This window comes from Mobula hypostoma, chromosome 11 (genome assembly GCF_963921235.1).
Source record: "Mobula hypostoma chromosome 11, sMobHyp1.1, whole genome shotgun sequence".
NCBI classification, from domain to species: domain Eukaryota; kingdom Metazoa; phylum Chordata; class Chondrichthyes; order Myliobatiformes; family Myliobatidae; genus Mobula; species Mobula hypostoma.
This window is the reverse complement of record NC_086107.1, coordinates 43,414,994-43,425,605: the sequence shown is the minus strand read 5'-3', so window position 1 is coordinate 43,425,605 and position 10,612 is coordinate 43,414,994.

Genomic DNA, 10,612 nt, shown 5'->3' with positions numbered 1-10,612 from the left:
GGCAGCTCTTCCTGGGCCAAGGGAGGGAACTCAAGGTAGCCATGCCGACCAGAGAGGGGGAGATCTGCTGCAAATGTCCCCAGGCTTTCTCCCACACTGTGCTGTCTGCTGCCCAGTTCTTCCCTCATCGCTTTCTCCAATGGCTTCTGCTCCAAACACTCTTCCAGTGCTACTACGAGGGCCCTATAGTCATGCTGCTCAGCCGGTGTTAGGTCGAGGAGGGCCCGCAGGGCATCCCCCTCCAGGGTCAGGGCAAGATGCACCCCCGTTTCTGTGGGGCTCCACCCATTGTGACATTTGGCAAGTTGACCTGCGCCAGGTAAAGCTCTAGGTGGCTGGTGGTGTTGTATCTGGGAAGCTTCAGTGTGGACTTGTGGGGTTAATTGCTGAGGCCCGTTGGGCTCACTCTTGCTCTGGTGGCAACAGTGGTGCCTGCTGTGTCGCCTTTACTACCATAGCTGTGGCCTCTTGTGTTTCACAGTGTGGGCCGCGAGAGAGGTGGGTTCTTCGCTGTGTCCCCCAAGTTAGGGAGCTGGCATATGCTTCCCTGGGAAGTCACGGTGCTCAGTTCCTGGGTCCTGTCTTCATGAGCCCAGCCCAGGAGGATGGGGGAAGCATACTGCTTGGTCCCTCAACTTATTCCCCAGGTCTTAAGGTACTCTATCCGGCGTCGTAGCTCTTCAATCTCTTCATCCATCTCTAATCCCACTCCTAACACCAATGTGGCGAACTGTTGGTCCACGATGACAGACGAAGAAGCTCGCTTAACTCAACAGCCTTTTTTATTGTGATAAACAGAAAAACAGACCAGGCTGTATGACCAGGGGAGAGAACCCACTCAGTCACATACAGACAGAGTAGGTGATTATTACACATCCCAGTTATGGTCAGAGTGACCCATAAAACACACATGCAAATAATTGTATAATCCAAGCTAAAATGTCACAATAAATGAACTTGATCATCCCGCCATAATCCCACAAAGGCATTTTAACACAAGAACAATAAATGTCGCTGGTCATTAGGAATGCAGGGACAGGCTGTTGGCCACACTCCCCCCACCCCCACAGCGCCACATTATTGTTACGGTCAAGAATACCTGACACCACAACCCTGCCAAAGTGTGATGACTAAGCAGATTACAAAGCATCATTGAGGTGATCGCAACAGCGCTGCTTTGGAAAGGTAAGTTGTAGATGGTGTTCTTTAAACTCCCAAAATTAAACCATTCCCATTGCAGTAAGACCCATCACTGGTAGTATTTAAATAGCATTTAAAGGACTCATTATCTTTTTTCTGAATTAGTTACCAATTAATTTTTACTGGCTAGGGTTGGTGCATTCTAGAGTTGTTAAAATGTGTTGAAGTCTACAGGGAGTGGGGATCCAGGTGCTGAAGGCATTGCTCAGTTGTTCAAAGTCTTTGCTCAGTTGTTGGTTGCAGACATGGGTATATAACTAAGCCCTCCTCTTGGAATGCAGAGACAAATAGGCAGAGTAGGACAAGTTGCTAGATGGACAGCGGAATAGGGGGGAAGGGGGCTGCAAGCTGGTCTGATGTATCAAATGTCTCCAGAGTGGCAATTTCCCACCTGAACCTCACTGACAAATGATTTGTGAGATGCTTCAATATTGACTCAAAAGGATCTGAGTTACTTATAAAACAGAATTTCTGGGTCTGTTCTTGTAGTCAATCAACTTAATCCTCTGAACGTTTATTTCACAGATTAATTAAGTGATGACCTAACGTGCATGTACATCAGTGGTAGTGGGCTAAAGAGTTGCGTCACTGAAACTGCTTTTGGCAGTTTTATAAGTAACCAGTTTAGTAATGGCTGTAAGATCAAGGTGTCCTTCCAGAGTGGAACTAGAAGCATTTGCACAACCCTGTAGTTTTCCATCTATCCATTTTTCCCTAAGAATGGGCACTGATTCCAGGCAGTAATTTCCAAGAAGAGCTAAGCACATTTCAGTTCTTCTTGTCACACATCAGGTGCAGAATGAGCACACGATTTTGTAGTGGTTTCTAAAAGCTTGCCAAGATGTAAAGGCTGCTGTGTGTATGTCATCTTGCTACTGTTGCATGTCAACTCACAGCCTAACTGCAACTGAAAGCAATTCCACTCTACTCCAGCTGCGATATAACCATATTCAGTGAATCACGCAGGTAAATGCCCACTGCTGTGCTACAGCTTGGAATTCTGCTCTCTGCCGCCACATTCTCAGTAAAGGCTGAGCCGATGATGTGTACACTCTCTCCCTTATAAAATGCTGAAGTTGTGCCCTGATGGTAATCTGTTGTTGCCTCTGGCTGAATGTTACCACATCCTGCAGGAGAGAGGGGTGTGTGTCAGACTGCTTAAATAATACGGCTTTCATGGTAGAATATTCACGAGCTGTAAAACGTAGATGAGAGAAAATCATTTGCATAGAGAGTGAAGGTGCAATTGAGGATGGATAGCAGGCACAAGACCTGAATGCTTGTGTTTGACAGTAAGTGTCACTACCAGTGCTTAGAGTGGTGATAGGAGGTTGTTGTGCATTTGATAAAAGATTGTAATTAATTCACTGACCTTGGCCCATGAATGAACTGAGTGAACTTTCCATGGGACCACATCCAGGTACTTGGAGCTTTTCTCCTCACATTTGCCAACACTGCTATCTCATCTCACTGCCATTGCATGAGGGAAGTTTACTGAAATAGAGCATTTCTTGTCATTCCCACCTCCTGCTGCTGGTGAGGATCACATTCATCTTCATCATGCCATTCCCAAATTCATCTTTAGTCAGTTTAAGTTCCAAAAACCCAGCCAGCGCCTGATTCATCCATCATGCTTCAACCCTTTTGATGTATTACAGACTGTCTGTCCTAAAGGTTAGTGTTACTTAAACCCAACACTCATGAATTTGAATCCAACATGCCAATAAACATTAGATTTGGACCAGTTTCACAGTGAAGTTCAAATGGTCAGGCAATATAGAATCTATGTGCAGCCTATACTGAGTCAAACAGACATAGGTTAATTGTATATCATAGTTTTTATATCTTGTTTGATGCTGTCCAGTTTAGGCCTATGCATCATTATTTCTGTTACAATGAATAGCCCGTGATTTGGGAAATCATTTATGCCTATAATGGCATACTAAAAGGCCATTGAGCAGTTAGGTTTGGGATACAAAGTACAGGTGTGAGAATAGGGCTTGGGTAACAAGACTTTATTGAAGGTTTGTCATCCAGAGATTTACAGGTGGATTTAATTGCACCAATGTGCCACCCCATTCTTGGATGAAATAAAACTGTATATTTGGATGTGTAAACATTCTTGTCTTTGGCCCTTGAATTTAGGAATGGAAATACATATTCCACGCAAATATAACATTGACAGAACATCAATATAGTAACTGGGTTTGAAAAGTTGATTTCAATTTATTTAAACGGTCTTACAGGAATATAGAGCCTTCACATCACTCATCCTGCTTGAGTAATCTTTTAGATGATCACTTCATATCTCCTCTATCAGTCTATGCACCACTATCAGCAGATTTCTTATGGAATATTGCAGCTGTACTCTCTCTCAACTCACATTCCTTTACAAACAAAGCCCATGGCTGAAAATACTTTGACAATTTTCGGGCAATATTACCATGATGCTTTCCTGTTATCACAATATTCTTTGCACAACAAGAAAACTCTTAATCAAGAAAATGTTTACTACCCTTTGAATTCTTTTGAAGGATTTACAAGCCAAATACACTCAGAGGCCATTTTATTAGGTACCACCTGTACATAATAAAGTGGCCATTGAGAGTATGTTCATGGTCTTCTGCTGCTGTAGTCCATCCACTTCAAGGTTCGACATAATTGCGTTCAAGATGCTCTTCTGCACTCCACTGTTGTAATGCATGGTTATTTGAGCTACTGTTGCCTTCCTGTCAGCTGAAACCAGTTTGGCCATACTTCTCTAACGTCTGTCATTAACAAAGTGTTTTCACCCACGGAACTGCCACTCACTGGATTTTTTTTTTGTTTTTTATGCCAGTTTCTGTAAATTCTAGACACTGTTGTGTGTGAAAATCCCAGGAGATAAGCAGTTTCTGAGATTCTCAAACAATCCTGTCTGGCACTAATGATCATTCCAGTGTCAAAGTCTCTGAGATCATATTTCTTCCCCATTCTGATGTTTGGTCTGAACAACAACTGAGCACCTTGACCATGTCTGTTATGCATTGAGTTGCTGCCACATGACTGGCTGATTAGATATTTGCAGTAACAACCTGCTATAAAGGTCTACTTAATAACATGTCAACTGAGGGTACATCAAGCCTTCTTTTCTTTGCCTCAGTGATGGTCACATACTCTTTCTTTATAACATTATATAAATGGAACATAAACACCTACTGGATTGTAAATCTTTAGTTCTTCTGATGTCAATATGCTTTTCCATACCTAAACAAATTCTGGAAAACCCAAGGCACTACTTAATTTACAAAATCACTTAATCTAGATAATTAATATTATATTCAGGTTTAATCTTTTTATTCTATTCAACAGATGAATTTAAGGGGTGAGAATATTAATATGCATTTAGATGGCACCTTTGATGTAGACAAATATTCCAATTGCCTGATAAGTGACATGATGAGACAATAAAAGTATATATCAGGATGGCCATCAAAACCTGGCGCATGTGGTGAATTAAAAGCTAAACTTAGAGATGGATATATGGAGGGGAGGGTTAAGGAGAAAATTCCTGACATTCAGTCTTAGTGATTGAAGACAAGACCAGGAGGAATAGAGGGAGAGATCACAAGAGTCTGGAATTAGAAGAATGCAGACTTTGTGAATGGGTTGCAGAGCTGGAGGAGACTTTGCAAGTAGATGTCCGTGTAGGAATTTAAACACCTGGTTTACAATTTTAAACTGGATGCATACAGCAATTGTGACCAAAAGTAAAAACAAAATGCTTCTATATAAAAATCAATCACAATGTAGGATGTCCCAAAATGCTCCACAGCTAATAAAGTAAATTTATTTATCTATCTATTTATTTAGAGGTACAGTGCCCTTCTGGTCCTACAAGCCGCACTGGCCAAAAATAATTTATTTATCCTTGGCGTAATCACAGGACAAATAATATTTATCCAACTGACTGGTATGTCTTGGGACTTTGGGAGGATACCAGGGCTCCTGAAGGAAACCCACATACTCGTGGGAAGGATGTACAGACATCATACAGAGGACACCGGAACTGAGCTCCAAACTCTGACATCTCAAAGGTACACTAATGTGACACTTCAAACAGAGATCAATGAGTTTGGGACAGTAGGTGAGTGGTTGATATATAGGATTATGTCAGCAGAGTTTTCAATTAATTGGTTGAGGAAAGGCCAAATTTTCACTGGAATTCTGAGGTAATGAGGACACAGATGACATTTCATGTGTGGGTATGCTGAGGCAAGGAGAGATGGATCATCTTTTAGCTGTCTAATCCATTGTATGGGTGTTCTTCAGCAATAAAACATTCAGATAAGACCAGGAGTAGGTCACTGAGGTCTTCAAAATAGTTCAGTCATTGGAAACAATCGTGGCTTATCCTCTGTCCCAATAACCTATTCCCACTCTCTTTTCATAGCATCTGAGATCTTTCATAGCTACCTTTTTGATTACAATAACCTGGCCACAGCCTTCTGTTGTAGAAAATTCTACTACTTCTCCATCCTCTGAGTGAAGAATTTTCTTCTATTATCACTCCCAAGCGTCTTCCCCTATCTATATCGTGAGACTGCGATTCCCTGCTATAGACTCCCCAGCCAAGGGGACATATCTCTCCCGCATTCATTCTGCAAACTCAGTCAGAATTCTGTACATTTCATTCAGATCTGCTCTCTTTCTTTGAAACTCATTAGAACACAGATGCAGTTGGTCTAAACTTCCACATACAACAGTCCAAAGACCACAGGAATCAGTCTGGTGGCTCTTTGTAGCACTCCCTCTATTCCATGTGTATCCTTTCGATGGAAAGATGATCAGAACAGCAGACAGTACTGTAGGTCTCTGCAAGACCCTGTGTTTAAAATAAATCCTTGCTCCTGTATTCAAAACCTCTTGCAATTAGGCCAACATACCACATGCCTATTTAACTGCCTCCTTTATCCTGCATGTTTGCTTTCAGTGATTTTTTTTGCAGGTAGATCTGGATCTCTTTGGTAAATCAACACTTTGCAATGCATAACTAATTAAAGAATACTGTGCCTTTCTGTTTTACCTGCCCAAGTGTGTAACTCCATACTTATCCATGTTGTACTGCATCTGTCATATATTTGCCTACTTATATAACTTATCTAAATCTCCTTGAAGCCTTTGAGAATTCCCACAATTCACAATCACTTCCAGTGTCATATACTTGCCTAGCTTAGAAATATTACATTTGCTCCCTTCATCCAAGTCATTGATATTTTGAAGAGTTGGGTTATGGTTACTGTTACGGATCACACAACCTGCCTGAGTCGTGGGGCACTGTACAGATGAGCTCTGTAGCAGTTGCCTCTATCTCTCACAGTTGTGGGTGAGGCAAAGCTCTTTCCGGTCCACTCTGCAATATTGTCTGTGCATTTCTTCCATTGTCTTCCCCCTTTTATTTTCCCTTGCACTCTTCCCTGAAGAATGGTCTTTGAGAATCCACTTGATCTCGTTATGTGGCCATACCAGCTCAGTTTCCTCTTCTTTACTGCAGACAGTAGATCTTTGTAGTGACCAAGCTGACGAGAAACAGTGAAGAGCAAAAATCACAGTCAGCGGACAAGGACTAGAGGCTGTCAAATAGTTCAAGTATCTTTGCGCCTTTATCAGCCAAGAAGGATCAAAGCCTGAAGTCCTTGCAAGGACAGCCCAAACAACAGCAACACCAGCTAAAGTAGAACGAATTTGGAGAGACAATAACATCGCACTCAGATCCAAGTTGAAACTCCTGCATGCACTTGTGCTCTCCTTCTCCTTGTATGCATGTGAATCATGGACTGCAAAAGAAGATCAAGGCAGTCAAAATGAGATGCTTTAGAAGGCTCCCTAGCATGTCCTATACAGACCATGTCTCAAACGACAAAAGAACCATCCAATCAACCAGCAGATGAGACTCCATGAGGAGTTGAAACCAAGCACTAATCCCTGCTAGTCACAGCCTGCCACCCTAAAAAGACACTTTTCAAGGTTCAAAGTCATTTATTGTCAAAGTATAAATACAACCTCGTGATCCGACTCCTAACAGGCAGCCATGAAACAAAGACACTCAAAAAAAATACATTATATATATAGACTGTCTAACACTCAGTGTGCAGAGAATAAAAACCATATCATGCCCATAAAAAAGAAACTTTAAAAAATAAAGGAATAAAATAACACATAAAAAAGAATACTGTCGAACATGCAATTTGCAATGAAAAAAATCAAGTAAACAAGCAAATAGTGTTTCTGAACTGAAGTCCACAATAGAGTCCTATAGTTCAGTGCAGAGCCAAATAAACACTGAGTAAATATTATTCTTATATTCTGCTGTCAACCAATTTCGAGCAAAATTGGAGGCTGGTTTTGCAGTGGATAAAATACTGTCATGAATTCATTGGCCTTGGCGTATAATTTACTCAATCAGCTTCCTATGTATCCACAGCCAGGTCTTTGGAGATGGTTTCCAGGCACCGGCCAATGTTGCTGCCTCATTGTGAGTAAGGGAGTCTTCCTGACCCCTATTGGAAAAGGGGCATCTTTTGTCTTTTCCACCTCCTCCTGCCAGTGTGCTACAACACTCACCTATATCATGCCATTCTTGAGTGCCTCCCTAGTCCACATTCCCAGCAAGCACCTGTTTCACCCACCAGACTTCAATCATTTTATTGTGGCGACCCACTTTCTGACACCCACGAACCGGCTCACGAAACAGCGCGCGTAGGCAGAGGGCCGGCAGCAAAAAGGGCGGGAACGGGAAGGCTTTAAAGCGGGCCGCGAAGTTTGAATAAACCTCTTTTATCGCAACTCCAACTCACCGACTCCGTGTGGTTATTCTAGCGCTGTGTGTAGCACATCGCTACATTATCATATTTTAAACTGTGTGTTCAAAATGGTAGCATCACTTCGTGCTCAACATTCATGAATGTGGAACTCTTGGTAAGCTAATACGCCAGTAAACATCAAGGTTTGGACTGATTTCACATTCCAGCACACCCCACTATACAGTGCCTATAAAAACTATTCCCTCCACCCCCCCAGGAAGTTTTCATGTTTCATTGTTTTACAACATTGAATCAAATGTATTTAACTTGGGTTTTTTTTGACACTGATCAACAGAAACAGACTTCTGCATCAAAGTGAAAAAAATCTTTACAAATTGATCTAAATTAATTACAAATATAAATCACAAAATAATTGATTATATAAGTATTCACCCTTTCAAGCCAGTATTATATAGATGCACCTTTGGCAGCAATTACAGCCTTGAGTTTGTGTGGATAGGTCTCTATCAGCTTTACGCATCTGGACACAACAATTATTCCCCATTCTTCTTTACAAAATTGCTCGTACTCTGTCAAATTGCATGGGAGTCATGAGTGATCAGCCCTTTTCAAGACCAGCCACAAATTCAAGTTGGATTGAGGTCTAGACTCTGATTTGGCCACTCCAGGACATTACCTTTGATATTTTTAAGCAGCTCCTGTGTAGCTTTGACTTTCTGCTTGGGGGCATTGTCTTGCTGGAAAACAAGTCTTCCCCCAAGTCGCAGTTCTCATTGAGACTGCATCCTCCAGGATTTCCCTGTATTTTGCTGCATTCATTTTACCTCTACCTTCACAAGCCTTCCTGGGCCTGCAGCACTGAAGCATCCCCACAGCATGATGCAGCCAACACCATTCTTCACGGTAGGGATGGTGTGTTTTTGATGAGGTGCGGTGTTTGGCTTACACCAAACGTAGCATTTAGTCTGATGGCCAAAAATCTCTACTTTGGTTTCATCAGACCATCAAGCATTCTTCCTGTTGACTTCAAAGTCTCCTACATGCCTTCTGGCAAACTCTAGGTGAGATTTCATGTGAGTTCTTTTCAACGGTAGCTTTCTCTTTGCCACTCTCCAATAACGCTGCAACTGGTGAAGCATCCAGGAAACAGTCGTATGCACAGTTTCTCCCATCTCATCCATTGAAGCTAGTAAATCCTCCAGATCTCCTGGTGACCTCCCTCACTAGTCCCCTTCTTGCACAGTCACTCAGTTTTTGAGGATGTCCTGCTCTAATCAAACCCACAGCCACGCCATTTTCTTTCCATTGTTTGATTGCTGACTTAACTGTACTCCAAGGAATATTCAGTGACTTGGAAATTTTCTCGTATCCATCTCTTGACTTGTGCTTTTCAATGACCTTTTCGTGAAGTTGCTTGGAATGTTCTTTTGTCTTCATGATGTAGTTTTGGACAGGATACAGACTCAACAGCAAATGGACCTTCCACATACAGGCATATCTTCCCCGCAATCGATTGAAACACCTTGACTGAACACAAGTTGATCTCCATTTAACAATTATGTACTTTATGCATTATATTTTATACTTTATTGTTGCCAGACAATTGGTACTAGAATGTATAATCATCACAGTGATATTTGATTCTGCGCTTCCTGCTCCCTGGATTACAAATATTAAATATTAACAATATTAAAAATAGTAAAAATTAGTAAATATTAAAAACTTAAATTATAAATCACAATTAGAAAATAGAAAAATGGGAAGTAAGGTAGTGCAAAAAACTGAGAGGCAGGTCCAGATATTTGGAGGGTACGGCCCAGATCCGGGTCAGGATCCATTCAGCAGTCTTATCACAGTTGGAAAGAAGCTGTTCCCAAATCTGGCCGTACGAGTCTTCAAGCTCCTGAGCCTTCTCCCAGATGGAAGAGGGCCGAAAAGTGTGTTGTCTGGGTGGGTCGTGTCCTTGATTATCCTGGCAGTACTGCTCTGACAAGGTGTGGTGTAAAGTGAGTCCAAGGTCAGAAGATAGGTTTGTCTGATGTGCTGCGCCATGTTCACGATCTTCTGCAGCTTCTTTCGGTGTTGGACAGGACAACTTCCATACCAGGTTGTGACCTAATTGGCTGCACCAGTGATGATTTGGTGTGTCATATTAAAGGGGGGGGGGGTGAATACTTATTCAATCAATTATTTTGTGTTTTATATTTGTAATTAATTTAGATCACTTTGCAGAGATCTGTTTTCACTTTGACACAAAAATCTTTTTCTATTGATTAGCGTCAAAAATCCAAATTAAATCCATGGTGATTCAATGTTGTAAAACAATAGAACATGAAAACTTCCGTGGGGGGGTTGATGAATACTTTTTAAATGCACAGCAAGCTATCCTCCAACCCGAATCCGCTATCCTTCTCAGTCTGACAGCAGCTGTGAGTCCTTCACTGCCATTCAACCAGTACCTTGCTGTTTCCCATCCATCTACTTCACCTGCTTTGGCGAGATGGTACATCTGTAGCTAGAATCCCTAGACCCAGAGCTGTTTGTAACAGTATATCCAGGCCATCTGTTGTCTAGTCCACTGCAGTTGTTGTACAAGGAAACAAATGCCA